This window comes from Pseudophryne corroboree, unplaced genomic scaffold (genome assembly GCF_028390025.1).
Source record: "Pseudophryne corroboree isolate aPseCor3 unplaced genomic scaffold, aPseCor3.hap2 scaffold_982, whole genome shotgun sequence".
Taxonomy (NCBI): domain Eukaryota; kingdom Metazoa; phylum Chordata; class Amphibia; order Anura; family Myobatrachidae; genus Pseudophryne; species Pseudophryne corroboree.
The window spans coordinates 159,466-186,148 of record NW_026970562.1 but is presented as its reverse complement, the minus strand read 5'-3'; the positions used below and the strand labels follow the sequence as shown (position 1 = coordinate 186,148).

At 47.1% G+C, this 26,683-nt stretch overlaps 23 non-coding genes and 1 pseudogene across 23 annotated transcripts; 10 read left to right on the top strand and 14 right to left on the bottom strand.

The window, feature by feature from the left end:
* Positions 1 to 646: 646 nt before the first annotated feature.
* LOC135048766 (U1 spliceosomal RNA) lies at positions 647 to 809 on the bottom strand. Its single transcript, XR_010240566.1, has one exon. It is a non-coding gene; the product is annotated as a U1 spliceosomal RNA (small nuclear RNA).
* A 152-nt stretch (positions 810 to 961) lies between these two features.
* LOC135048863 (U1 spliceosomal RNA) lies at positions 962 to 1,125 on the bottom strand. The gene has a single exon (XR_010240659.1). It is a non-coding gene; the product is annotated as a U1 spliceosomal RNA (small nuclear RNA).
* Positions 1,126 to 1,793: 668 nt separating this feature from the next.
* Positions 1,794 to 1,957, bottom strand: LOC135048747 (U1 spliceosomal RNA). Its single transcript, XR_010240550.1, has one exon. It is a non-coding gene; the product is annotated as a U1 spliceosomal RNA (small nuclear RNA).
* A 152-nt stretch (positions 1,958 to 2,109) lies between these two features.
* On the bottom strand, positions 2,110 to 2,273 carry LOC135048829 (U1 spliceosomal RNA). The gene has a single exon (XR_010240624.1). It is a non-coding gene; the product is annotated as a U1 spliceosomal RNA (small nuclear RNA).
* A 144-nt stretch (positions 2,274 to 2,417) lies between these two features.
* Positions 2,418 to 2,533, top strand: LOC135048793 (U5 spliceosomal RNA). The gene has a single exon (XR_010240589.1). It is a non-coding gene; the product is annotated as a U5 spliceosomal RNA (small nuclear RNA).
* A 270-nt stretch (positions 2,534 to 2,803) lies between these two features.
* LOC135048825 (U5 spliceosomal RNA) lies at positions 2,804 to 2,920 on the top strand. Its single transcript, XR_010240620.1, has one exon. It is a non-coding gene; the product is annotated as a U5 spliceosomal RNA (small nuclear RNA).
* A 286-nt stretch (positions 2,921 to 3,206) lies between these two features.
* Positions 3,207 to 3,319, top strand: LOC135048820 (U5 spliceosomal RNA). Its single transcript, XR_010240615.1, has one exon. It is a non-coding gene; the product is annotated as a U5 spliceosomal RNA (small nuclear RNA).
* A 4,812-nt stretch (positions 3,320 to 8,131) lies between these two features.
* On the bottom strand, positions 8,132 to 8,294 carry LOC135048827 (U1 spliceosomal RNA). The gene has a single exon (XR_010240622.1). It is a non-coding gene; the product is annotated as a U1 spliceosomal RNA (small nuclear RNA).
* A 144-nt stretch (positions 8,295 to 8,438) lies between these two features.
* Positions 8,439 to 8,554, top strand: LOC135048790 (U5 spliceosomal RNA). The gene has a single exon (XR_010240586.1). It is a non-coding gene; the product is annotated as a U5 spliceosomal RNA (small nuclear RNA).
* A 270-nt stretch (positions 8,555 to 8,824) lies between these two features.
* On the top strand, positions 8,825 to 8,940 carry LOC135048808 (U5 spliceosomal RNA). Its single transcript, XR_010240604.1, has one exon. It is a non-coding gene; the product is annotated as a U5 spliceosomal RNA (small nuclear RNA).
* A 286-nt stretch (positions 8,941 to 9,226) lies between these two features.
* On the top strand, positions 9,227 to 9,342 carry LOC135048784 (U5 spliceosomal RNA). Its single transcript, XR_010240580.1, has one exon. It is a non-coding gene; the product is annotated as a U5 spliceosomal RNA (small nuclear RNA).
* Positions 9,343 to 9,617: 275 nt separating this feature from the next.
* On the top strand, positions 9,618 to 9,733 carry LOC135048814 (U5 spliceosomal RNA). The gene has a single exon (XR_010240610.1). It is a non-coding gene; the product is annotated as a U5 spliceosomal RNA (small nuclear RNA).
* Positions 9,734 to 16,359: 6,626 nt separating this feature from the next.
* LOC135048836 (U1 spliceosomal RNA) lies at positions 16,360 to 16,523 on the bottom strand. The gene has a single exon (XR_010240631.1). It is a non-coding gene; the product is annotated as a U1 spliceosomal RNA (small nuclear RNA).
* Positions 16,524 to 17,194: 671 nt separating this feature from the next.
* On the bottom strand, positions 17,195 to 17,357 carry LOC135048765 (U1 spliceosomal RNA). Its single transcript, XR_010240565.1, has one exon. It is a non-coding gene; the product is annotated as a U1 spliceosomal RNA (small nuclear RNA).
* A 152-nt stretch (positions 17,358 to 17,509) lies between these two features.
* LOC135048862 (U1 spliceosomal RNA) lies at positions 17,510 to 17,673 on the bottom strand. Its single transcript, XR_010240658.1, has one exon. It is a non-coding gene; the product is annotated as a U1 spliceosomal RNA (small nuclear RNA).
* Positions 17,674 to 18,341: 668 nt separating this feature from the next.
* Positions 18,342 to 18,505, bottom strand: LOC135048746 (U1 spliceosomal RNA). The gene has a single exon (XR_010240549.1). It is a non-coding gene; the product is annotated as a U1 spliceosomal RNA (small nuclear RNA).
* A 152-nt stretch (positions 18,506 to 18,657) lies between these two features.
* LOC135048832 (U1 spliceosomal RNA) lies at positions 18,658 to 18,821 on the bottom strand. The gene has a single exon (XR_010240627.1). It is a non-coding gene; the product is annotated as a U1 spliceosomal RNA (small nuclear RNA).
* A 670-nt stretch (positions 18,822 to 19,491) lies between these two features.
* On the bottom strand, positions 19,492 to 19,654 carry LOC135048753 (U1 spliceosomal RNA). Its single transcript, XR_010240556.1, has one exon. It is a non-coding gene; the product is annotated as a U1 spliceosomal RNA (small nuclear RNA).
* Positions 19,655 to 19,806: 152 nt separating this feature from the next.
* On the bottom strand, positions 19,807 to 19,971 carry LOC135048702 (U1 spliceosomal RNA). The gene has a single exon (XR_010240514.1). It is a non-coding gene; the product is annotated as a U1 spliceosomal RNA (small nuclear RNA).
* A 702-nt stretch (positions 19,972 to 20,673) lies between these two features.
* Positions 20,674 to 20,808, bottom strand: LOC135048764 (U1 spliceosomal RNA; annotated as a pseudogene).
* A 152-nt stretch (positions 20,809 to 20,960) lies between these two features.
* LOC135048837 (U1 spliceosomal RNA) lies at positions 20,961 to 21,124 on the bottom strand. Its single transcript, XR_010240632.1, has one exon. It is a non-coding gene; the product is annotated as a U1 spliceosomal RNA (small nuclear RNA).
* Positions 21,125 to 23,485: 2,361 nt separating this feature from the next.
* Positions 23,486 to 23,641, top strand: LOC135048778 (U1 spliceosomal RNA). The gene has a single exon (XR_010240575.1). It is a non-coding gene; the product is annotated as a U1 spliceosomal RNA (small nuclear RNA).
* Positions 23,642 to 24,315: 674 nt separating this feature from the next.
* Positions 24,316 to 24,479, top strand: LOC135048710 (U1 spliceosomal RNA). Its single transcript, XR_010240521.1, has one exon. It is a non-coding gene; the product is annotated as a U1 spliceosomal RNA (small nuclear RNA).
* A 152-nt stretch (positions 24,480 to 24,631) lies between these two features.
* Positions 24,632 to 24,794, top strand: LOC135048758 (U1 spliceosomal RNA). The gene has a single exon (XR_010240561.1). It is a non-coding gene; the product is annotated as a U1 spliceosomal RNA (small nuclear RNA).
* Positions 24,795 to 26,683: the final 1,889 nt, after the last annotated feature.

Genomic DNA, 26,683 nt, shown 5'->3' with positions numbered 1-26,683 from the left:
CGCTGCTCAGGCACATCTCTGTCAAGTAAAGGAGATTCAACTGAGGCAACACAAGGGAACTCTCATCTGGGGACAACAACTGCAGGGAGAACACATATTTTCAGATGAACATGGGAGGGCAGAAGGCTGCCTAACACTGAAGCACCCCCAAACAACAAACCAAATGCAACTACTAGTGCAAGCATTCCTGGGGGAAGGCCTGCAGCAGATGGATTTGCATATGGTGATGTCATCCAAGCAGTGGGTCAAAGTTGGCTTCAACCCTCGTCTGCATATGAAAATAAAAAAGGGGTGTGCAGGGCATGGCGGCCTTTTGCGGCGCTTGGATGACCCCTAGTTTGCATTAAACACCTCCACCTTCCTTCGGTGTGGGGCTCATGTTGGCTATGCCCCAGCCCCTGAAGCATTCAAGCTGATTTCTTGCAGCAGCTGGGCACTGTAACAGCTCCAGAGCTGCTCTGTAAAGCAAGTAAAAGGGTGTGGGCCCTGCAGCACTACCTGTAGTTTGCATTGTGCGTTGGAAGGCACAAAGTAAGCAGACGGGAGAAGTCAGGATAGTGCACAAGGGCATAGAAGGGAGCGGCTCAAGAAAAGAGAAGTGGAAACAGACAGCAAACTAGGCTGGAGAGAGACCTGAGACAAAGAGATCTGAATTATACGAGAGCCGACCAGAGGAAACACAAATTATGTAATCAAGTGTCCCACATTTGGGGAAATCGTAGGAGCAGCACACCCAGAGTGCATTGGGTGAGCCTTGCCCTGGGAGAAACACCTTCCTGATCATAGTATCTCACCTGGCAGGTAAGTAGGAGTTGGGCTAGAGCTGGGGAGGGTCGCTGTTCGGGCACCCCCCTGTCAAGTGAAGGAGATCCAACTGAGGCAGCACAAGGAAACTCTCGAAAAAAGAACAAGGCTAGAGGAAGATCTGAGACAAAGAAATCTGACTTTTACCAGAGCTGACCAGAGGAAAGCACAAACACAGTCCCCCACTACCACAAATAATGCAGTCGAGTTTCCCACATTTGGGGAAATGACAGGGGTCAGCATACCCAGAATGCAATGAATGAACCTCACCCTGGGAGAACAATCTTCATGACAATGGTATCTCCTATGCAAAATAAGTATGATTTGGGATAGGGCTGGGGAGGGCCGCTGCTCAGGCACATCTCTGTCAAGTAAAGGAGATTCAACTGAGGCAGCACAAGGGAACTCTCATCTGGGGACAACAACTGCAGGGAGAACACATATTTTCAGATGAACATGGGAGAGCAGAAGGCTGCCTAATACTGAAGCACCCCCAAACAACAAACCAAATGCAACAACTAGTACAAGCATTCCTGGGAAAAGGTCTGCAGAAGACGGATTTGCATACGGTGATGTCATCCAAGCAGTGGGCCAAAGTTGGCTGGAACCCTCATCTGCATATGAAAAGAGAAAAGGGGTATGCAGGGCATGGCGGCCTTTTGCGGCGCTTGGATGACCCTTAGTTCGCATTAAACACCTCCACCCTCCGTCGGTGTGGGGCTCATGTTGGCTATGCCCCAGCCCCTGAAGCATTCAAGCTGATTTCTTGCAGCAGCTGGGCACTGTAACAGCTCCAGAGCTGCTCTGTAAGGCAAGTAAAAGGGTGTTGGCCCTGCAGCACTACCTGTAGTTTGCATTGTGCGTTGGAAGGCACAAAGTAAGCAGACAGGAGAAGTCAGGAGAGTGCACAAGGGCAAGGGCAGGGGCTCAAGAAAAGAGAAGTGGAAACAGACAGCAAACTAGGCTGGAGAGAGACCTGAGACAAAGAGATCTGAATTATACGAGTAGCCAACCAGAGGAAACACAAATTATGTAGTCAAGTGTCCCACATTTGGGGAAATCGTAGGAGCAGCACACCCAGAGTGCAATGGGTGAGCCTTGCCCTGGGAGAAGCACCTTCCTGATCATAGTATCTCACCTGGCAGGTAAGTAGGAGTTGGGCTAGAGCTGGGGAGGGTCGCTGCTCGGGCACCCCCCTGTCAAGTGAAGGAAATCCAACTGAGGCAGCACAAGGAAACTCTCAAAAAAAGAACAAGGCTAGAGGAAGATCTGAGACAAAGAAATCTGACTTTTACCAGAGCTGACCAGAGGAAAGCACAAACACAGTCCCCCACTACCACAAATAATGCAGTTGAGTTTCCCACATTTGGGGAAATCACAGGGGTCAGCATACCCAGAATGCAATGAATGAACCTCACCCTGGGAGAACAATCTTCATGACCATGGTATCGCCTATGCAAAATAAGTATGATTTGGGATAGGGCTGGGGAGGGCCGCTGCTCAGGCACATCTCTGTCAAGTAAAGGAGATTCAGCTGAGGCAGCACAAGGGAACTCTCATCTGGGGACAACAACTGCAGGGAGAACACATATTTTCAGATAAAAATCTTGGTCATGCTCTGGTTTCTCTTCAGAACGAACAAATCTTTCGCCTCTTACTAAAGATTTCCGTGGAGAGGAGCAAAACCGAGTTTTATCTCAATTTTTGCATGCCCCATCTTTTTGGGGTTTCTTTTACCGGTTTAAAGATAGAATGAGTGTGCTTTAATGTAAGCTCATTTGCATAGAAATGACAGTAAATGTTTATTTATGTTCAAACAGAACTTTCTTGACAATGCTACTTGCTTTAAAGATCTGGGAGCACATGGAATACAGTACAAACCATGCTTATAGCAAGGAGAAGCCAGGTGAGAAATCTGCTTTCTTTCAAATTGGGCGCTCACTTTGATCTGAATGAGGACTGCTGGCACAGCACTCAGGCGACAGGTGGAATCTTGGTCATGCTCTGGTTTCTCTTCAGAATGAACAAATCTTTCGCCTTTTATTAAAGATTATCCGTGGAGAGGAGCAAAACTGAGTTTTATCTCAATTTTTGCATGCCCCATATTATTGGGGTTTCTTTTATCAGTTTAAAGACAGAACGAGTGTGCTTTCTTGTTAGCTTTAATGTAAGTTTATTTGCATAACAATGACAATAAATGTCTGTTTCTTTTCAAGCAGAACTTTCTTGACCATACTAATTGCTTGAAAGATCTGGGAGCACATGGAAAAGAGTACAAACCATGTTTATAGCAAGGGGAAGCCTGGTGAGAAATCTGCTTTCTTTCTTTCAAATTGGGTGCTCACTTTGAGCTGAATGAGGACTGCTGGCATGGCACTCAGGCGACAGGTGGAATCTTGGTCATGCTCTGGTTTCTCTTCAGAACGAACAAATCTTTCGCCTTTTACTAAAGATTTCCGTGGAGAGGAGCAAAACTGAGTTTTATCTCAATTTTTGCATGCCCCATATCATACCTCCCAACTGTCCCGATTTTCGCGGGACAGTCCCGTTTTTTGGGGACTGTCCCGCTGTCCCACCTGCGGGCCGCAGTGTCCCGCGGTGGGGAGGACAGTTGGGAGGCTCTGTCTGTCGCTGCCCTGCTTAGCAGAGCAGCGGTGAATAGTCGCTGTGCGCACAGCGTCTATTCACTGAAGTCAGAGGGAGAGGTGGCATGCCAGCGGCTCACAGAGCGCTGGGCATGCCCCCTCAGTGCAGAAAACGGGGGCGTGACTCGCGATCGCGGGTCCTCCCGCGAAGCCATGCCCCTTTTTACTTAGGCCACGCCCTTTTTGGGAGCGCGTGCGACTTCGCCGCGCGTGTGTCCCTCTTTGCGAGCCGACAAAGTTGGGAGGTATGCCCATATTATTGGGGTTTCTTTTATCAGTTTAAAGACAGAACGAGTGTGCTTTCTGGTTAGCTTTAATGTAAGTTTATTTGCATAACAATGACAGTAAATGTTTGTTTCTTTTCAAACAGAACTTTCTTGACCATGCTACTTGCTTGAAAGATCTGGGAGCACATGGAAAACAGTACAAACCATGCAGTATCACAAGAGCCTTTATTTGATCTTTCATGAAGATAGAGCAGAATTGAGGACACGTCAACAATTTCTGCCGAAGGTGGTTCATCTTTCCACATGGTGCCTTTGGCCACTGACACCTTCGTTGAGTCAAAGTCTCTGGCTGTGGTCAGAACTTTGAAAATTTATGTCACCAGAACGGTTCAGATTAGGAAAACAGAGGCTCTGTTTGTCCTGTATGCTCCCAACAGGATTGGGTGTCCTGCTTCCATGTAGACCATTATGCGCTGGATCTGTGGTAAGATTCAGCATGCTCATTCCATGGCAGGATTGCCGTTACTGAATTAGGTGAAGACCCATTCTACTAGAAAGGTGGGTTCATCCTGGGCAGCTGGTCGGGGAGTCTCGGCATTGCAACTTTGCCGAGCAGCTATTTAGTAAACACTTTTGCTAAGTTTTACAAGTTTGATACCTTGGCCGATGATAACCTCAAGTTGGGTCATTCGGTGCTGCAGAGTCGTACGCACTCTTCCACCCGTTCAAGAGCTTTGGTATAACCCCATGGTTCTTAATGTGACCCCAGCATCCTCTAGGTCGTATGAGAAAATAGGATTTTAATACCTACCGGTAAATCCTTTTCTCTTAGTCTGTAGAGGATGCTGGGCACCCGTCCCAGTCCATACTGTGTCTGCAGTTATTACTTGTGGTTATACACATGTTGTGTTATGGTTCTGGTCAGCTTTTTGCTGCAATTATTCATGCCGTTGGCTTGTGTTCTGTTGAATGCCACGTTCTGCGGCATGCTTAAGGTGTGAGCTGGTAAGATGCTCACCTTAGTTTAACAATAAATCCTTTCCTCGAAATGTCCGTCTCCATGGGCACAGTTCCTATAACTGGAGTCTGGAGGAGGGGCATAGAGGGAGGAGCCAGTTCACACCCTTTGATAGTCTTAAAGTGCCCATGTCTCTTGCGGATCCCGTCTATACCCCATGGTTCTTAATGTGACCCCAGCATCCTCTACGGACTAAGAGAAAAGGATGCCCTTGCGCACTATCCTGACTTCTCCTCCCGTCTGCTTACTTTGTGCCTTCCAACGCACAATGCAAACTACAGGTGGTGCTGCAGGGCCCACACCCTTTTACTTGCCTTACAGAACAGCTCTGGAGCTGTTACAGTGCCCAGCTGCTGCAAGAAATCAGCTTGAATGCTTCAGGGGATGGGGCATGGCCAACATGAGCCCCACACCAAAGGAGGGTGGGGGTGTTTAATGAGAACTAGGGGTCATCCAAGCACTGCAAAAGGCCGCCATGCCCTGCACGCCCCTTTTCTCTTTTCATATGCAGATGAGGGTTCCAGCCAACTTTGGCCCACTGCTTGAATAACATCACTGTATGCAAATCCGTCTGCTGCAGACCTTCCCCCAGGAAGGCTTGTACTAGATGTTGCATATGGTTTGATATTTGATGGTGCTTCAGTATTAGGCAGCCTTCCACCCTCCCATGTTCATCTGAACAGATGTGGTCTCCCTGCAGTTGTTGTCCCCAGACGAGAGTTCCCTTGTGCTTCCTCAGTTGAATCTCCTTAACTTGACGGGGGAGGGGCTGCCCGAGCAGCCACCCTCCCCAGCCCTATCCCAACTCATACTTATTTTGCATATGAGATCTCTTGATCATGAAGATTGTTCTCACAGGGTGAGGTTCATCCATTATATTTTAAAATAGAAAGGTACAAATTACATATTTGAATTGCATTTATGTGCTGGATTCAAATGTCCCCCCCCCCCTTCCTTTCTCAATTGTGCCCGTCAGCAGCTATTCTAAGGTTGCTGCCAATGGGTGTGACACATTAATTTCTTCTGTGGGGTACACTGGACTCCACAAGGATTCACATTGGGGTGTAGAGTAGGATCTTGATCTGAGGCACCAACCGGCTCAAAGCTTTTGACTGTTCCCAAGATGCTCAGTGCATTCTCCTCTATAACCCCGCTTCCATGAACAGGGAGCTCAGTTTGTAGTTGGTGCCTTCAGTAGCAGGCCACTTAACAGGGGCCTGCCTCAGGCAGCCTATTCTTAGCTATAAATTTTGACAAGAAAAGAAGAACTTGTTTTATGAGAATCTACAAGGGCTGCAGCAGGCTAGGTCTAATAGACATCTTTACTGCAGCTTCATCACTCCCAGCGGCGCTGTATACTCCCGTGCCCTGGTTGCTGGGTCACTGCAGCGGAGGGTCCGGTTTCATCCTAAGGTCAGTCACACACACACCACCCTTCCGGATCACGAGGCCGCTGATGAAGGGGAGCGTGGCCGTAGGGGGTGGACCGTGTGCGCACTGGCGTGGACACTGATTACTGGGCAGCCGCTCCACTAGCCACCAGGTACAGTTAAGGAGCACAGGTCTGGGGGTTTTTCTCCTATATTAACCCAATTTTGTACTGCCCGCAGCGCATTGTGATAGGTAATAGGGCCTGATTCAGGTTGGATTGCAATCACAATAAGCGATCCAACTGCAAAAATTGCTAAGAGCATACGCATGTGCCTGCATTTTCTGCGGCACCCCGCAGAGAATGCGATCGCCTCTGCCTGTCAATCGGGGCGGGGGGGGATAGGTGGGTCAGCAACACTCCATTTCCAAGTCAGGGATGGAGCGGTGCGGGGGCAAGGCTTCAAAATGGGGTCTGCAACGGAGTAGACACAGGGGGCGTGGTCACAGCGGCTGTATGACATCACATTCAGCCGCTGTGATCACAAAAATGGTGGCGGCTTCCTGCGCGCACATACAGTCTGCACCAGCAGGAGGCTACACCATTTTTTATGATCACGCTGAACTGCAGTGCGACTGCAATTACAGCATGGTCAAGAAGGGAGGCGTCATGCTGGGTGGCCATGCCCTTTCACTGTGCAGGAGCCAGCACCGCTCACACACTAGTCCCCGGGTGCAGCCCCCAACCCCCGGGACACCCGGAGCAACAAAATGTAGATTCAGGCCACCAGGCCACGCCCCTACCTATGAAACCATGCCTCCTTTTTACCATTGCGCTGCTTATCTGCGCGCACTGCATTACAATCTCCCTCGCCACCTCTCTGGGTGTCACCAGTGATAGTGACACCTCTGCCATGCTTGTAGCAGCTGGTCCTAAGATCTACGCCTCAAGCCCTGAGTGTTTGCCCTTGTGACTTGTTGATCATCATAGCGAAGCAGATGCTTACAGAAAACTGCAGGGGCTTAGATTGAAAATAAAAAAATTGATTGGTATAAGGTAGAGAGGAGCGGGTTCGGTTCTCCGAGAACCGAATTCCCCACGAACTCCACGTTGTTTACACTGGTCCGAGGCAGGCTCGGTTGTTCCCGCCTGACTCGCAAAACCTGAACAAGGGAAAATGTCATCATCCCGCTGTCGGATTCTCGCGAGATTCGGATTCCATATAAAGAGCTGCGCGTTGCCGCCATTTTTACTCGTGCATTGAAGAGAGAGCGGAATGGACGTGGCTATGTTCTCTCAGTGGAAATCTCAATATCAGTGCTCAGTATCAGTGGTTACTTATTGCTGCTCAGTAATACTAGTAGTGTGTCTCTCCTGCTCAGTGTCAGTTCTCAGTAGTATCCTCATCAGTGCTCAGTATCACTGCTCATTGTCTTGTGCTGCATTGTGGTGCTCAGCATACTACAGTACATTACTAATAGTCCAGTGCTGCATCTTGCTGCTCAGTGTCAGTTCTAGTATCCTCATCAGTGCTCACTATCACTGTTCATTGCATTTTGGTTTTCTGTATACTACAGTAACATAGTAATATAGTAACATATAGTAACATAGTTTTTGAGGTTGAATAGAGGCAAATTGCCCATCGTGTTCAACCTGTTTTAAGTTGTGATGATTCTACATACTTGCTGAATAATGTTTTATGACTAGTTAGCTACTATAACTCATGTTACCCCCGGATTAACCATGTTGATATTTTAAGTATTATAACCTTAGATAGCTTTTTCATTCAGAAATGTATCCATTCCTTTTTTAAATCCAATTACAGAGTCCGCCATTACCACCTTCCCTGGCAGGGAATTCCACATCCTGATTGCCCTAACAGTGAAGATCATAGTATCTCACCTGGCAGGTAAGTAGGAGTTGGGCTAGAGCTGTGGAGGATTGCTGCTCGGGCACCCCCTGTCAAGTGAAGGAGATCCAACTGAGGCAGCACAAGGGAACTCTCGAAAGAAGAACAAGGCTAGAGGAAGATCTGAGACAAAGAAATCTGACTTTTACCAGAGCTGACCAGAGGAAAGCACAAACACAGTCCCCCACTACCACAAATAATGCAGTCGAGTTTCCCACATTGGGGAAATCACAGGGGTCAGCATACCCAGAATGCAATGAATGAACCTCACCCTGGGAGAACAATCTTCATGACCATGGTATCTCCTATGCAAAATAAGTATGATTTGGGATAGGGCTGGGGAGGGCCACTGCTCAGGCACATCTCTGTCAAGTAAAGGAGATTCAACTGAGGCAGCACAAGGGAACTCTCATCTGGGGACAACAACTGCAGGGAGAACACATATTTTCAGATGAAAATCTTGGTCATGCTCTGGCTTCTCTTCAGAACGAACAAATCTTTCGCCTTTTACTAAAGATTTCCGTGGAGAGGAGCAAAACTGAGTTTTACCTCAATTTTTGCATGCCCCATCTTTTTGGATTTTCTTTTATCGGTTTAAAGATAGAATGAGTGTGCTTTAATGAAAGCTCATTTGCATAGAAATTACAGTAAATGTTTGTTTCTTTTCAAACAGAACTTTCTTGACCATGCTACTTGCTTGAAAGATCTGGGAGCACATGGAATACAGTACAAACCATGCTTATAGCAAGGAGAAGCCAGGTGAGAAATCTGCTTTCTTTCAAATTGGGCGCTCACTTTGATCTGAATGAGGACTGCTGGCATGGCACTCAGGCGACAGGTGGAATATTGGTCATGCTCTGGTTTCTCTTCAGAATGAACAAATCTTTCGCCATTTATTAAAGATTTCCGTGGAGAGGAGCAAAACTGAGTTTTATCTCAATTTTTGCATGCCCCATATTATTGGGGTTTCTTTTATCAGTTTAAGGACAGAATGAGTGTGCTTTCTTGTTGGCTTTAATGTAAGTTTATTTGTATAACAATGACAGTAAATGTCTGTTTCTTTTCAAACAGAACTTTCTTGACCATGCTACTTGCTTGAAAGATCTGGGAGCACATGGAAAAGAGTACAAACCATGCTTATAGCAAGGGGAAGCCTGGTGAGAAATCTGCTTTCTTTCTTTCAAATTGGGTGCTCACTTTGAGCTGAATGAGGACTGCTGGCATGGCACTCAGGCGACAGGTGGAATCTTGGTCATGCTCTGGTTTCTCTTCAGAACGAACAAATCTTTCGCCTTTTACTAAAGATTTCCGTGGAGAGGAGCAAAACTGAGTTTTATCTCAAATTTTGCATTCCCCATCTTATTGGGGTTTTATTTTATCTGTTTAAAGATAGAACGAGTGTGCTTTAATGTAAGCTCATTTGCATAGAAATGACAGTAAATGTTTGTTTCTTTTCAAACAGAACTTTCTTGACTATACTAATTGCTTGAAAGATCTGGGAACACATGGAAAAGAGTACAAACCATGTTTATAGCTAGGGGAAGCCTGGTGAGAAATCTGCTATCTTTCTTTCAAATTGGGTGCTCACTTTGAGCTCAATGAGAACTGCTGGCATGGCACTCAGGCGACAGCTGGAATCTTGGTCATGCTCTGGTTTCTCTTCAGAACTAACAAATATTTCGCCTTTTATTAAAGATTTCCGTGGAGAGGAGCAAAACTGAGTTTTATCTCAATTTTTGCATGCCCCATATTATTGGGGTTTCTTTTATCAGTTTAAAGACAGAACGAGTGTGCTTTCTTGTTAGCTTTAATGTAAGTTGCCATAGATGCAGTGAAACACACGTGTAGGGCACGGCGTGTCCGCGTGTATTTGACTCATGTGAAATGTTATAAAACAAAAATATATGATTATGATGTTAGCTGTTAGTCTCCACTAATAGGGAATAGAAGCTGAGCTATAAGAAAGGAATACACTAGATATGATGTCACTTAGCAGATACAATGTCTAAAGTGCATACAGATAGCTACTAATAACTCTTGATAAGAAAGTATATCAGTGTGGGTATATTTATATGATGGGATATTGGGACTAGTGAATATATATCACTCCTGCTGTCCAGATTGGCAATAACCAGACAATTATGATAAGAGTAGAGATGTCACATGGGCTGCTATAGATATTAATTTAATGCTGTATGTGTCATTTGTTACAAATGGATACATTTTCTATGAGTCAGCCTAGCAGCTGCATGTTCTAACAGAACACTATCCTCACACAGAATCTGCTAACCTTGAGATAACTAAATGACAGTGTGTAACAGTCTCTTTACTATAAGACTGTTACAAAGTAATATATATATTTGAAGTCAGTCTAGCAGCTGTGTGTTCCAGCAGTTTATAAGACAAAGAAAATCTCCTATTGTGGAATCTAGACACATGGGACTGCTGGCCTGTGTCATACTATTTCTATGTAATACCAGTAACATGTATATAACTGTTACATAATTGTTACAAATGGATAAATCTTTGAGTCAGCCTAGCAGCTGCATGTCCTAACAGGACACCATAAATCCTTTACAGTGTAACAAATTGATTGGTAACACTTAAAGGCTGGAGAGCAGTTATATGCCTTACTAGCATACTCAATATACCACATTATTACACCAGTTACCACGATTATTGACAGCGCATTTGATATATTATATTACCCTCACACTGAGTCTGTTTACCTTTAGATAACTAAGTGACCGAATATGTAACAGTTTCTCTATCATAAGACTGTTACAAAGTGAGATAGATATATTTGGAAGTCAGTCAAACAGCTGTGTGTTTCAGCGGTTTATAAGAAAATTCCTCATTGTGGAATCTGGACCACTAAGGGTTATTATATATATAGCACATGGAATTGCCACATCTCCCTATATGATAATTTCATTACACTGTAACATAATAAGAATTAACTCTTTAACAGTGTAAATAGAGAGTAATGAATCTCTGACACATGGAATATATTATTTCTTAGATGAATTGGATAAACCATTATGACAGACACTTTGCTTCCTAATAAGAATTGAGGTGGCTATACCTCTAAGGAAAGCATTATTGCCTACGCCTAGATCAGATTAAATAAGATCTGGCTGAATATATGAAGGAAGGTTGCTATTTATATGAGAATTGGAATTGCTATATTCCTTAAGGCAACCCCACCGATTGATATATGTTGTCAATTAAGTATATCTGAACGGCTATATCTGGACCAGATTTAATAAGATCTGGCTGATTATATGAAGGAGGGCTGCTATTTATATTGGAATTGCCATATTCCTTAAGGCAACCGCACCTGTTGGTATATCTCGCCAATTAACTATATCTAAACAGCTAAATTAAAGCTATTCATCATTTTTTTAGTTTGGATATTAATAAATATGATCTTTCCATGATGCATAGAGATTTCCCTATCAAGTGATTCCTTATCCGATATAGAAAGCTATCCCCCTGTGGTATTGAATTTAGGAATATAGTCTTAGGGGACACAGAGAAATAAGTGATCCCCATCTACCTAAGCACCCCACAAATTGGAGGTTAGCTTACCGGTTATACTCAATCACCCCCACAAATTCGCCAATGGGGATGGCTTCCCGGGAGGTAACCCCTATTGAGTGAAGGGAGTATATAGGATACGACCCAGTGGTACCTGACGACATAGATACTAACAGCTATTTAATAACATTACGCTAGAAAGTGATTATTAGCAACATATATATCTATATAAACAACCCCGCCAGGGTTGTGCCTTCAAAAATAATCACACACGGACACGCTTTTTAAACCTTTTTTTCACATCTCTTTATTCTTCTTATGCACATGTATGTTAGTTCTGTGATTTTAACCTTTATGTTTCACTGCAGTTTGGGATAATAATATTAATATTTATCCAATTTTAATACATACTTAATAAAGGTTATATTTTATGATTCATTCATTCTGTCCAGTGCGTCAACAGTGCAGATTTCTTCTTGTTTTTTCTCCCAAATTCTATAACAATGACAGTAAATGTTGTTTCTTTTCAAACAGAACTTTCTTGACCATGCTACTTGCTTGAAAGATCTGGGAGCACATGGAAAACAGTACAAACCATGCAGTATCACAAGAGCCTTTATTTGATCTTTCATGAAGATAGAGCAGAATTGAGGACACGTCAACAATTTCTGCCGAAGGTGGTTCATCTTTCCACATGGTGCCTTTGGCCACTGACACCTTCGTTGAGTCAAAGTCTCTGGCTGTGGTCAGAACTTTGAAAATTTATGTCACCAGAACGGTTCAGATTAGGAAAACAGAGGCTCTGTTTGTCCTGTATGCTCCCAACAGGATTGGGTGTCCTGCTTCCATGTAGACCATTATGCGCTGGATCTGTGGTAAGATTCAGCATGCTCATTCCATGGCAGGATTGCCGTTACTGAATTAGGTGAAGACCCATTCTACTAGAAAGGTGGGTTCATCCTGGGCAGCTGGTCGGGGAGTCTCGGCATTGCAACTTTGCCGAGCAGCTATTTAGTAAACACTTTTGCTAAGTTTTACAAGTTTGATACCTTGGCTGATGATAACCTCAAGTTGGGTCATTCGGTGCTGCAGAGTCGTACGCACTCTCCCACCCGTTCAAGAGCTTTGGTATAACCCCATGGTTCTTAATGTGACCCCAGCATCCTCTAGGTCGTATGAGAAAATAGGATTTTAATACCTACCGGTAAATCCTTTTCTCTTAGTCCGTAGAGGATGCTGGGTACCCGTCCCAGTCCATACTGTGTCTGCAGTTATTACTTGTGGTTATACACATGTTATGTTATGGTTCTGGTCAGCTTTTTGCTGCAATTGTTCATGCCGTTGGCTTGTGTTCTGTTGAATGCCACGTTCTGCGGCATGCTTAAGGTGTGAGCTGGTAAGATGCTCACCTTAGTTTAACAATAAATCCTTTCCTCGAAATGTCCGTCTCCCTGGGCACAGTTCCTATAACTGGAGTCTGGAGGAGGGGCATAGAGGGAGGAGCCAGTTCACACCCTTTGAAAGTCTTAAAGTGCCCATGTCTCTTGCGGATCCCGTCTATACCCCATGGTTCTTAATGTGACCCCAGCATCCTCTACGGACTAAGAGAAAAGGATGCCCTTGCGCACTATCCTGACTTCTCCTCCCGTCTGCTTACTTTGTGCCTTCCAACGCACAATGCGAACTACAGGTGGTGCTGCAGGGCCCACACCCTTTTACTTGCCTTACAGAACAGCTCTGGAGCTGTTACAGTGCCCAGCTGCTGCAAGAAATCAGCTTGAATGCTTCAGGGGATGGGGCATGGCCAACATGAGCCCCACACCAAAGGAGGGTGGGGGTGTTTAATGCGAACTAGGGGTCATCCAAGCACCGCAAAAGGCCGCCATGCCCTGCATGCCCCTTTTCTCTTTTCATATGCAGATGAGGGTTCCAGCCAACTTTGGCCCACATCTTGGATGACATCACCGTATGCAAATCCGTCTTCTGCAGACCTTCCCCCAGGAATGCTTGTACTAGTTGTTGCATATGGTTTGATATTTGATGGTGCTTCAATATTAGGCAGCCTTCCACCCTCCCATGTTCATCTGAACAGATGTGGTCTCCCTGCAGTTGTTGTCCCCAGACGAGAGTTCCCTTGTGCGTCCTCAGTTGAATCTCCTTAACTTGACGGGGGAGGGGCTGCCCGAGCAGCCACCCTCCCCAGCCCTATCCCAACTCATACTTATTTTGCATATGAGATCTCTTGATCATGAAGATTGTTCTCACAGGGTGAGGTTCATCCATTATATTTTAAAATAGGAAGGTACAAATTACATATTTGAATTGCATCTATGTGCTGGATTCAAATGTCCCCCCCCCCCTTCCTTTCTCAATTGTGCCCGTCAGCAGCTATTCTAAGGTTGCTGCCAATGGGTGTGACACATTAATTTCTTCTGTGGGGTACACTGGACTCCACAAGGATTCACATTGGGGTGTAGAGTAGGATCTTGATCTGAGGCACCAACCGGCTCAAAGCTTTTGACTGTTCCCAAGATGCTCAGCGCATCCTCCTCTATAACCCCGCTTCCATGAACAGGGAGCTCAGTTTGTAGTTGGTGCCTTCAGTAGCAGGCCACTTAACAGGGGCCTGCCTCAGGCAGCCTATTCTTAGCTATTAATTTTGACAAGAAAAGAAGAACTTGTTTTATGAGAATCTACAAGGGCTGCAGCAGGCTAGGTCTAATAGACATCTTTACTGCAGCTTCATCACTCCCAGCGGCGCTGTATACTCCCGTGCCCTGGTTGCTGGGTCACTGCAGCGGAGGCTCCAGTTTCTTCCTAAGGTCAGTCACACACACACCGCCCTTCCGGATCACGAGGCCGCTGATGAAGGGGAGCGTGGCCGTAGGGGGTGGACCGTGTGCGCACTGGCGTGGACACTGATTACTGGGCAGCCGCTCCACTAGCCACCAGGTACAGTTAAGGAGCACAGGTCTGGGAGTTTTACTCCTATATTAACCCAATTTTGTACTGCCCGCAGCGCATTGTGATAGGTAATAGGGCCTGATTCAGGTTGGAATGCAATCACAATAAGCGATCCAACTGCAAAAATTGCTAACAGCATACGCATGTGCCTGCATTTTCTGCGGCACCCCGCAGAGAATGCGATCGCCTCTGCCTGTCAATCGGGGCGGGGGGGGGAGAGGGGGGTCAGCAACACTCCATTTCCAAGTCAGGGATGGAGCGGTGCGGGGGCAAGGCTTCAAAATGGGGTCTGCAACGGAGGAGACACAGGGGGCGTGGTCACAGCGGCTGTATGACATCACATTCAGCCGCTGTGATCACAAAAATGGTGGCGGCTTCCTGCGCGCACATACAGTCTGCACCAGCAGGAGGCTACACCATTTTTTATGATCACGCTGAACTGCAGTGCGACTGCAATTACAGCATGGTCAAGAATGGAGGCGTCATGCTGGGTGGCCATGCCCTGTCACTGTGCAGGAGCCAGCACCGCACACACACTAGTCCCCGGGTGCAGCCCCCAACCCCCGGGACACCCGGAGCAACAAAATGTAGATTCAGGCCACCAGGCCACGCCCCTACCTATGAAACCATGCCTCCTTTTTACCATTGCGCTGCTTATCTGCGCGCACTGCATTACAATCTCCTTCGCCACCTCTCTGGGTGTCACCAGTGATAGTGACACCTCTGCCATGCTTGTAGCAGCTGGTCCTAAGATCTACGCCTCAAGCCCTGAGTGTTTGCCCTTGTGACTTGTTGATCATCATAGCGAAGCATATGCTTACAGAAAACTGCAGGGGCTTAGATTGAAAATAAAAAAATTGATGGGTATAAGGTAGAGAGGAGCGGGTTCGGTTCTCCGAGAACCGAATTCCCGACGAACTCCACGTGGTTTACACTGGTCCGAGGCAGGCTCGGTTGTTCCCGCCTGACTCGGAAAACCTGAACAAGGGAAAATGTCATCATCCCGCTGTCGGATTCTCTCGAGATTCGGATTCCATATAAAGAGCTGCGCGTTGCCGCCATTTTTACTCGTGCATTGAAGAGAGAGCGGAGAGGACGTGGCTATGTTCTCTCAGTGGAAATCTCAATATCAGTGCTCAGTATCAGTGGTTACTTATTGCTGCTCAGTAATACTAGTAGTGTGTCTCTCCTGCTCAGTGTCAGTTCTCAGTAGTATCCTCATCAGTGCTCAGTATCACTGCTCATTGTCTTGTGCTGCATTGTGGTGCTCAGCATACTACAGTACATTACTAATAGTCCAGTGCTGCATCTTGCTGCTCAGTGTCAGTTCTAGTATCCTCATCAGTGCTCACTATCACTGCTCATTACATTGTGGTGTTCTGTATACTACAGTAACATAGTAATATAGTAACATATAGTAACATAGTTTTTGAGGTTGAATAGAGGCAAATTGCCCATCGTGTTCAACCTGTTTTAAGTTGTGATGATTCTACATACTTGCTGAATAATGTTTTATGACTAGTTAGCTACTATAACTCATGTTACCCCCGGATTAACCATGTTGATATTTTAAGTATTATAACATTGGATAGCTTTTTCATTCAGAAATGTATCCATTCCTTTTTTAAATCCAATTACAGAGTCCGCCATTACCACCTTCCCTGGCAGGGAATTCCACATCCTGATTGCCCTAACAGTGAACATCATAGTATCTCACCTGGCAGGTAAGTAGGAGTTGGGCTAGAGCTGTGGAGGATTGCTGCTCGGGCACCCCCTGTCAAGTGAAGGAGATCCAACTGAGGCAGCACAAGAGAACTCTCGAAAGAAGAACAAGGCTAGAGGAAGATCTGAGACAAAGAAATCTGACTTTTACCAGAGCTGACCAGAGGAAAGCACAAACGCAGTCCCCCACAACCACAAATAATGCAGTCGAGTTTCCCACATTTGGGGAAATCACAGGGGTCAGCATACCCAGAGTGCAATGAATGAACCTCACCCTGGGAGAACAATCTTCATGACCATGGTATCTCCTATGCAAAATAAGTATGATTTGGGATAGGGCTGGGGAGGGCCGCTGCTCAGGCACATCTCTGTCAAGTAAAGGAGATTCAACTGAGGCAACACAAGGGAACTCTCATCTGGGGACAACAACTGCAGGGAGAACACATATTTTCAGATGAACATGGGAGGGCAGAAGGCTGCCTAACACTGAAGCACCCCCAAACAACAAACCAAATGCAACTACTAGTGCAAGCATTCCTGGGGGAAGGCCTGCAGCAGATGGATTTGCATATGGTGATGTCATCCAAGCAGTGGGTCAAAGTTGGCTTCAACCCTCGTCTGCATATGAAAATAAAAAAGGGGTGTGCAGGGCATGGCGGCCTTTTGCGGCGCTTGGATGACCCCTAGTTTGCATTAAACACCTCCACCTTCCTTCGGTGTGGGGCTCATGTTGGCTATGCCCCAGCCCCTGAAGCATTCAAGCTGATTTCTTGCAGCAGCTGGGCACTGTAACAGCTCCAGAGCTGCTCTGTAAAGCAAGTAAAAGGGTGTGGGCCCTGCAGCACTACCTGTAGTTTGCATTGTGCGTTGGAAGGCACAAAGTAAGCAGACGGGAGAAGTCAGGATAGTGCACAAGGGCATAGAAGGGAGCGGCTCAAGAAAAGAGAAGTGGAAACAGACAGCAAACTAGGCTGGAGAGAGACCTGAGACAAAGAGATCTGAATTATACGAGAGCCGACCAGAGGAAACACAAATTATGTAATCAAGTGTCCCACATTTGGGGAAATCGTAGGAGCAGCACACCCAGAGTGCATTGGGTGAGCCTTGCCCTGGGAGAAACACCTTCCTGATCATAGTATCTCACCTGGCAGGTAAGTAGGAGTTGGGCTAGAGCTGGGGAGGGTCGCTGTTCGGGCACCCCCCTGTCAAGTGAAGGAGATCCAACTGAGGCAGCACAAGGAAACTCTCGAAAAAAGAACAAGGCTAGAGGAAGATCTGAGACAAAGAAATCTGACTTTTACCAGAGCTGACCAGAGGAAAGCACAAACACAGTCCCCCACTACCACAAATAATGCAGTCGAGTTTCCCACATTTGGGGAAATGACAGGGGTCAGCATACCCAGAATGCAATGAATGAACCTCACCCTGGGAGAACAATCTTCATGACAATGGTATCTCCTATGCAAAATAAGTATGATTTGGGATAGGGCTGGGGAGGGCCGCTGCTCAGGCACATCTCTGTCAAGTAAAGGAGATTCAACTGAGGCAGCACAAGGGAACTCTCATCTGGGGACAACAACTGCAGGGAGAACACATATTTTCAGATGAACATGGGAGAGCAGAAGGCTGCCTAATACTGAAGCACCCCCAAACAACAAACCAAATGCAACAACTAGTACAAGCATTCCTGGGAAAAGGTCTGCAGAAGACGGATTTGCATACGGTGATGTCATCCAAGCAGTGGGCCAAAGTTGGCTGGAACCCTCATCTGCATATGAAAAGAGAAAAGGGGTATGCAGGGCATGGCGGCCTTTTGCGGCGCTTGGATGACCCTTAGTTCGCATTAAACACCTCCACCCTCCGTCGGTGTGGGGCTCATGTTGGCTATGCCCCAGCCCCTGAAGCATTCAAGCTGATTTCTTGCAGCAGCTGGGCACTGTAACAGCTCCAGAGCTGCTCTGTAAGGCAAGTAAAAGGGTGTTGGCCCTGCAGCACTACCTGTAGTTTGCATTGTGCGTTGGAAGGCACAAAGTAAGCAGACAGGAGAAGTCAGGAGAGTGCACAAGGGCAAGGGCAGGGGCTCAAGAAAAGAGAAGTGGAAACAGACAGCAAACTAGGCTGGAGAGAGACCTGAGACAAAGAGATCTGAATTATACGAGTAGCCAACCAGAGGAAACACAAATTATGTAGTCAAGTGTCCCACATTTGGGGAAATCGTAGGAGCAGCACACCCAGAGTGCAATGGGTGAGCCTTGCCCTGGGAGAAGCACCTTCCTGATCATAGTATCTCACCTGGCAGGTAAGTAGGAGTTGGGCTAGAGCTGGGGAGGGTCGCTGCTCGGGCACCCCCCTGTCAAGTGAAGGAAATCCAACTGAGGCAGCACAAGGAAACTCTCAAAAAAAGAACAAGGCTAGAGGAAGATCTGAGACAAAGAAATCTGACTTTTACCAGAGCTGACCAGAGGAAAGCACAAACACAGTCCCCCACTACCACAAATAATGCAGTCGAGTTTCCCACATTTGGGGAAATCACAGGGGTCAGCATACCCAGAATGCAATGAATGAACCTCACCCTGGAAGAACAATCTTCATGACCATGGTATCTCCTATGCAAAATAAGTATGATTTGGGATAGGGCTGGGGAGGGCCGCTGCTCAGGCACATCTCTGTCAAGTAAAGGAGATTCAACTGAGGCAGCACAAGAGAACTCTCATCTGGGGACAACAACTGCAGGGAGAACACATATTTTCAGATGAACATGGGAGAGCAGAAGGCTGCCTAATACTGAAGCACCCCAAACAACAAACCAAATGCAACAACTAGTACAAGCATTCCTGGGGGAAGGTCTGCAGAAGACGTATTTGCATACGGTGATGTCATCCAAGCAGTGGGCCAAAGTTGGCTGGAACCCTCATCTGCATATGAAAAGAGAAAAGGGGTATGCAGGGCATGGCGGCCTTTTGCGGCGCTTGGATGACCCTTAGTTCTCATTAAACACCTCCACCCTCCGTCGGTGTGGGGCTCATGTTGGCTATGCCCCAGCCCCTGAAGCATTCAAGCTGATTTCTTGCAGCAGCTGGGCACTGTAACAGCTCCAGAGCTGCTCTGAAAGGCAAGTAAAAGGGTGTGGGCCCTGCAGCACTACCTGTAGTTTGCATTGTGCGTTGGAAGGCACAAAGTAAGCAGACAGGAGAAGTCAGGAGAGTGCACAAGGGCATAGAAGGCAGCGGCTCAAGAAAAGAGAAGTGGAAACAGACAGCAAACTAGGCTGGAGAGAGACCTGAGACAAAGAGATCTGAATTATACGAGAGCCGACCAGGGGAAACACAAATTATGCAGTCAAGTTTCCCACATTTGGGGAAATCGCAGGAGCAGCACACCCAGAGTGCAATGGGTGAGCCTTGCCCTGGGAGAAGCACCTTCATGATCATAGTATCTCACCTGGCAGTTATGTAGGAGTTGGGCTAGAGCTGGGGAGGGTCGCTGCTCGGGTACCCCCCTGTCAAGTGAAGGAGATCAAACTGAGGCAGCACAATGGAACTCTCGAAAGAAGAACAAGGCTAGAGGAAGATCTGAGACAAAGAAATCTGACTTTTACCAGAGCTGACCAGAGGAAAACACAAACACAGTCCCCCACTACCACAAATAATGCAGTTGAGTTTCCCACATTTGGGGAAATCACAGGGGTCAGCATACCCAGAATGCAATTAAATGAACCTCACCCTGGGAGAACAATCTTTATGACCATGGTATCTCCTATGCAAAATAAGTATGATTTGGGATAGGGCTGGGGAGGGCCGCTGCTCAGGCACATCTCTGTCAAGTAAAGGAGATTCAACTGAGGCAGCACAAGGGAACTCTCATCTGGGGACAACAACTGCCGGGAGAACACATATTTTCAGATGAACATGGGAGGGCAGAAGGCTGCCTAATACTGAAGCACCCCCAAACAACAAACCAAATGCAACAACTAGTACAAGCATTCCTGGGGGAAGGTCTGCAGAAGACGGATTTGCATACAGTGATGTCATCCAAGCAGTGGGCCAAAGTTGGCTGGAACCCTCATCTGCATATGAAAAGAGAAAAGGGGTATGCAGGGCATGGCGGCCTTTTGCGGCGCTTGGATGACCCTTAGTTCGCATTAAACACCCCCACCCTACTTCGGTGTGGGGCTCATGTTGGCCATGCCCCAGCCCCTGAAGCATTCAAGCTGATTTCTTGCAGCAGCTTGGCACTGTAACAGCTCCAGAGCTGCTCTGTAAGGCAAGTAAAAGGGTGTGGGCCCTGCAGCACTACCTGTAGTTTGCATTGTGCATCGGAAGGCACAAAGTAAGCAGACAGGAGGAGAAGTCAGGATAGTGCACAAGGGTATAGAAGGGAGGGGCTCAAGAAAAAAGAAGTGGAAACAGACAGCAAACTAGGCTGGAGAGAGACTTGAGACAAAGAGATCTGAATTATATGAGAGCCGACTAGGGGAAACACAAATTATGCAATCAAGTTTCCCATATTTGGGGAAATCGCAGGGGCAGCACACCCAGAGTGCAATGGGTGAGCCTTGCCCTGGGAGAAGCAACTTCATGATCATAGTATCTCACCTGGCAGGTAAGTAGGAGTTGGGCTAGAGCTGGGGAGGGTCGCTGCTCGGGCACCCCCCTGTCAAGTGAAGGAGATCCAACTGAGGCAGCACAAGGGAACTCTTGAAAGAAGAACAAGGCTAGAGGAAGATCTGAGACAAAGAAATCTGACTTTTACCAGAGCTGACCAGAGGAAAGCACAAACACAGTCCCCCACTACCACAAATAATGCATTTGAGTTTCCCACATTTGGGGAAATCACAGAGGTCAGCATACCCAGAACGCAATGAATGAACCTAACCCTGGGAGAACAATCTTCATGACCATGGTATCTCCTATGCAAAATAAGTATGATTTGGGATAGGGCTGGGGAGGGCCGCTGCTCAGGCACATCTCTGTCAAGTAAAGGAGATTCAACTGAGGCAGCACAAGGGAACTCTCATCTGGGGACAACAACTGCAGGGAGAACACATATTTTCAGATGAACATGGGAGGGCAGAAGGCTGCCTAATACTGAAGCACCCCCAAACAACAAACCAAATGCAACAACTAGTGCAAGCATTCCTGGGGGAAGGCCTGCCGCAGATGGATTTGCATATGGTGATGTCATCCAAGCAGTGGGTCAAAGTTGGCTTCAACCCTCGTCTGCATATGAAAAGAGAAAAGGGGCATGCAGGGCATGGCGGCCTTTTGCGGCGCTTGGCTGACCCCTAGTTTGCATTAAACACCTCCACCCTCCGACGGTGTGGGGCTCATGTTGGCTATGCCCCAGCCCCTGAAGCATTCAAGCTGATTTCTTGCTGCAGCTGGGCACTGTAACAGCTCCAGAGCTGCTCTGTAAGGCAAGTAAAAGGGTGTGGGCCCTGCAGCACTACCTGTAGTTTGCATTGTGCGTTGGAAGGCACAAAGTAAGCAGACAGGAGAAGTCTGGAGAGTGCACAAGGGCATAGAAGGCAGCGGCTCAAGAAAAGAGAAGTGGAAACAGACAGCAAACTAGGCTGGAGAGAGACCTGAGACAAAGAGATCTGAATTATACGAGAGCCGACCAGGGGAAACACAAATTATGCAGTCAAGTTTCCCACAGGAGTATATAGGATACGACCCAGTGGTACCTGACGACATAGATACTAACAGCTATTTAATAACATTACGCTAGAAAGTGATTATTAGCAACATATAAATCTATATAAACAACCCCGCCAGGGTTGTGCCTTCAAAAATAATCACACACGGACACGCTTTTTAAACCTTTTTTTCACATCTCTTTATTCTTCTTATGCACATGTATGTTAGTTCTGTGATTTTAACCTTTATGTTTCACTGCAGTTTGGGATAATAATATTAATATTTATCCAATTTTAATACATACTTAATAAAGGTTATATTTTATGATTCATTCATTCTGTCCAGTGCGTCAACAGTGCAGATTTCTTCTTGTTTTTTCTCCCAAATTCTATAACAATGACAGTAAATGTTGTTTCTTTTCAAACAGAACTTTCTTGACCATGCTTCTTGCTTGAAAGATCTGGGAGCACATGGAAAACAGTACAAACCATGCAGTATCACAAGAGCCTTTATTTGATATTTCATGAAGATAGAGCAGAATTGAGGACACGTCAACTATTTCTGCCGAAGGTGGTTCATCTTTCCACATGGTGCCTTTGGCCACTGACACCTTCGTTGAGTCAAAGTCTCTGGCTGTGGTCAGAACTTTGAAAATTTATGTCACCAGAACGGTTCAGATTAGGAAAACAGAGGCTCTGTTTGTCCTGTATGCTCCCAACAGGATTGGGTGTCCTGCTTCCATGTAGACAATTATGCGCTGGATCTGTGGTAAGATTCAGCATGCTCATTCCACGGCAGGATTGCCGTTACTGAATTAGGTGAAGACCCATTCTACTAGAAAGGTGGGTTCATCCTGGGCAGCTGGTCGGGGAGTCTCGGCATTGCAACTTTGCCGAGCAGCTATTTAGTAAACACTTTTGCTAAGTTTTACAAGTTTTAGAGTAAAGGAGATTCAACTGAGGCAGCACAAGGGAACTCTCATCTGGGGACAACAACTGCAGTGAGAACACATATTTTCAGATGAACATGGGAGGGCAGAAGGCTGCCTAATACTGAAGCACCCCCAAACAACAAACCAAATGCAACAACTAGTACAAGCATTCCTGGGGGAAGGTCTGCAGAAGACGGATATGCATATAGTGATGTCATCCAAGCAGTGGGCCAAAGTTGGCTGGAACCCTCATCTGCATATGAAAAGAGAAAAGGGGTATGCAGGGCATGGCGGCCTTTTGCGGCGCTTGGATGACCCTTAGTTCGCATTAAACACCCCCACCCTCCTTCGGTGTGGGGCTCATGTTGGCCATGCCCCAGCCCCTGAAGCATTCAAGCTGATTTCTTGCAGCAGCTTGGCACTGTAACAGCTCCAGAGCTGCTCTGTAAGGCAAGTAAAAGGGTGTGGGCCCTGCAGCACTACCTGTAGTTTGCATTGTGCATTGGAAGGCACAAAGTAAGCAGACAGGAGGAGAATTCAGGATAGTCCACAAGGGTATAGAAGGGAGGGGCTCAAGAAAAAAGAAGTGGAAACAGACAGCAAACTAGGCTGGAGAGAGACCTGAGACAAAGAGATCTGAATTATATGAGAGCCGACCAGGGGAAACACAAATTATGCAGTCAAGTTTCCCACATTTGGGGAAATCGCAGGGGCAGCACACCCAGGTGAGATACTATAATCAGGAAGGTGCTTCTCCCAGGGCAAGGCTCACCCATTGCACACTGGGTGTGCTGCTCCTACGATTTCCCCAAATGTGGGACACTTGACTGCATAATTTGTGTTTCCTCTGGTCGGCTCTCGTATAATTCAGATCTCTTTGTCTCAGGTCTCTCTCCAGCCTAGTTTGCTCTCTGTTTCCACTTCTTTTTTCTTGAGCCCCTCCCTTCTATACCCTTGTGGACTATCCTGACTTCTCCTCCCGTCTGCTTACTTTGTGCCTTCCAATGCACAATGCAAACTACAGGTAGTGCTGCAGGGCCCACACCCTTTTACTTGCCTTACAGAGCAGCTCTGGAGCTGTTACAGTGCCCAGCTGCTGCAATAAATCAGCTTGAATGCTTCATGGGATGGGGCATGGCCAACATGAGCCCCACACCAAAGGAGGGTGGGGGTGTTTAATGCGATCTAGGGGTCATCCAAGCACCGCAAAAGGCCGCCATGCCCTGCACGCCCCTTTTCTCTTTTCATATGCAGATGAGGGTTGAAGCCAACTTTGACCCACTGCTTGGATAACATCACCATATGCAAATCCATCTGCTGCAGGCCTTCCCCCAGGAATGCTTGCACTAGTTGTTGCATTTGGTTTGTTGTTTGGGGGTGCTTCAGTATTAGGCAGCCTTCTGCCCTCCCATGTTCATCTGAAAATATGTGTTCTCCCTGCAGTTGTTGTCCCCATATGAGAGTTCCCTTGTGCTGCCTCAGTTGAATCTCCTTTACTTGACAGAGATGTGCCTGAGCAGCGGCCCTCCCCAGCCCTATCCCAAATCATACTTATTTTGCATAGGAGACACCATGGTCATGAAAATTGTTCACCCAGGGTGAGGTTCATTCATTGCATTCTGGGTATGCTGACCCCTGTGATTTACCCAAATGTGGGAAACTCGCCTGCATTATTTGTGGTAGTTGGGGACTGTGTTTGTGTTTTCCGCTGGTCAGCTCTGGTAAAAGTCAGATTTCTTTGTCTCAGATCTTCCTCTAGCCTTGTTCTTCTTTCGAGAGTTCCATTGTGCTGCCTCAGTTGGATCTCCTTCACTTGACAGGGGGGTGCCCGAGCAGCGACCCTCCCCAGCTCTAGCCCAACTCCTACTTACCTGCCAGGTGAGATACTATGATCTTGAAGGTGCTTCTCCCAGGGCAAGGCTCAACCATTGCACTCTGGGTGTGCTGCCCCTGCGATTTCCCCAAATATGGGAAACTTGACTGCATAATTTGTGTTTCCCCTGGTCGGCTCTCGTATAATTCAGATCTCTTTGTCTCAGGTCTCTCTCCAGCCTAGTTTGCTGTCTGTTTCCACTTCTCTTTTCTTGAGCCGCTCCCTTCTATGCCCTTGCGCACTATCCTGACTTCTCCCGTCTGCTTACTTTGTGCCTTCCAACGCACAATGCGAACTACAGGTAGTGCTGCAGGGCCCACACCCTTTTATTTGCCTTACAGAGCAGCTCTGGAGCTGTTACAGTGCCCAGCTGCTGCAAGAAATCAGCTTGAATGCTTCAGGGGCTGGGGCATAGCCAACATGAGCCCCACACCGAAGGAGGGTGGAGGTGTTTAATGCGAACTAGGGGTCATCCAAGCGCCGCAAAAGGCCGCCATGCCCTGCATAACCCTTTTCTCTTTTCATATGCAGATGAGGGTTCCAGCCAACTTTGGCCCACTGCTTGGATGACATCACCGTATGCAAATTCGTCTCCTGCAGACCTTCCCCCAGGAATGCTTGTACTAGTTATTGCATATGGTTTGATATTTGATGGTGCTTCAGTATTAGGCAGCCTTCCGCCCTCCCATGTTCATCTGAAAAAATGTGGTCTCCCTGCAGTTGTTGTCCCCAGACGAGAGTTCCCTTGTGCTTCCTCAGTTGAATCTCCTTAACTTGACGGGGAAGGGGCTTGCCCGAGCAGCCACCCTCCCCAGCCCTATCCCAACTCATACTTATTTTGCATATGAGATCTCTATATCATGAAGATTGTTATCACAGGGTGAAGTTCATCCATTATATTTTAAAATAGGAAGGTTCAAATTACATATTTGAATTGCATCTATGTGCTGGATTCAAATGTCCCCCCCCCCTTCCTTTCTCAATTGTGCCCGTCAGCAGCTATTCTAAGGTTGCTGCCAATGGGTGTGACACATTAATTTCTTCTGTGGGGTACACTGGACTCCACAAGGATTCACATTGGGGTGTAGAGTAGGATCTTGATCTGAGGCACCAACCGGCTCAAAGCTTTTGACTGTTCCCAAGATGCTCAGCGCATTCTCCTCTATAACCCCGCTTCCATGAACAGGGAGCTCAGTTTGTAGTTGGTGCCTTCAGTAGCAGGCCACTTAACAGGGGCCTGCCTCAGGCAGCCTATTCTTAGCTATTAATTTTGACAAGAAAATAAGAACTTTTTTTATGAGAATCTACAAGGGCTGCAGCAGGCTAGGTCTAATAGACATCTTTACTGCAGCTTCATCACTCCCAGCGGCGCTGTATACTCCCGTGCCCTGGTTGCTGGGTCACTGCAGCGGAGGCTCCGGTTTCTTCCTAAGGTCAGTCACACACGCACCGCCCTTCCGGATCACGAGGCCGCTGATGAAGGGGAGCGTGGCCGTAGGGGGTGGACCGTGTGCGCACTGGCGTGGACACTGATTACTGGGCAGCCGCTCCACGAGCCACCAGGTACAGTTAAGGAGCACAGGTCTGGGGTTTTTTCTCCCATATTAAACCAATTTTGTACTGCCCGCAGCGCATTGTGATAGGTAATAGGGCCTGATTCAGGTTGGATTGCAATCACAGTAAGCGATCCAACTGCAAAAATTGCTAAGAGCATACGCATGTGCCTGCATTTTCTGCGGCACCCCGCAGAGAATGCGATCGCCTCTGCCTGTCAATCGGGGCAGGGGGGGAGAGGGGGGTCAGCAACACTCCATTTCCAAGTCAGGGATGGAGCGGTGCGGGGGCAAGGCTTCAAAATGGGGTCTGCAACGGAGGAGACACAGGGGGCGTGGTCACAGCGGCTGTATGACATCACATTCAGCCGCTGTGATCACAAAAATGGTGGCGGCTTCCTGCGCGCACATACAGTCTGCACCAGCAGGAGGCTACACCATTTTTTATGATCACGCTGAACTGCAGTGCGACTGCAATTACAGATTGGT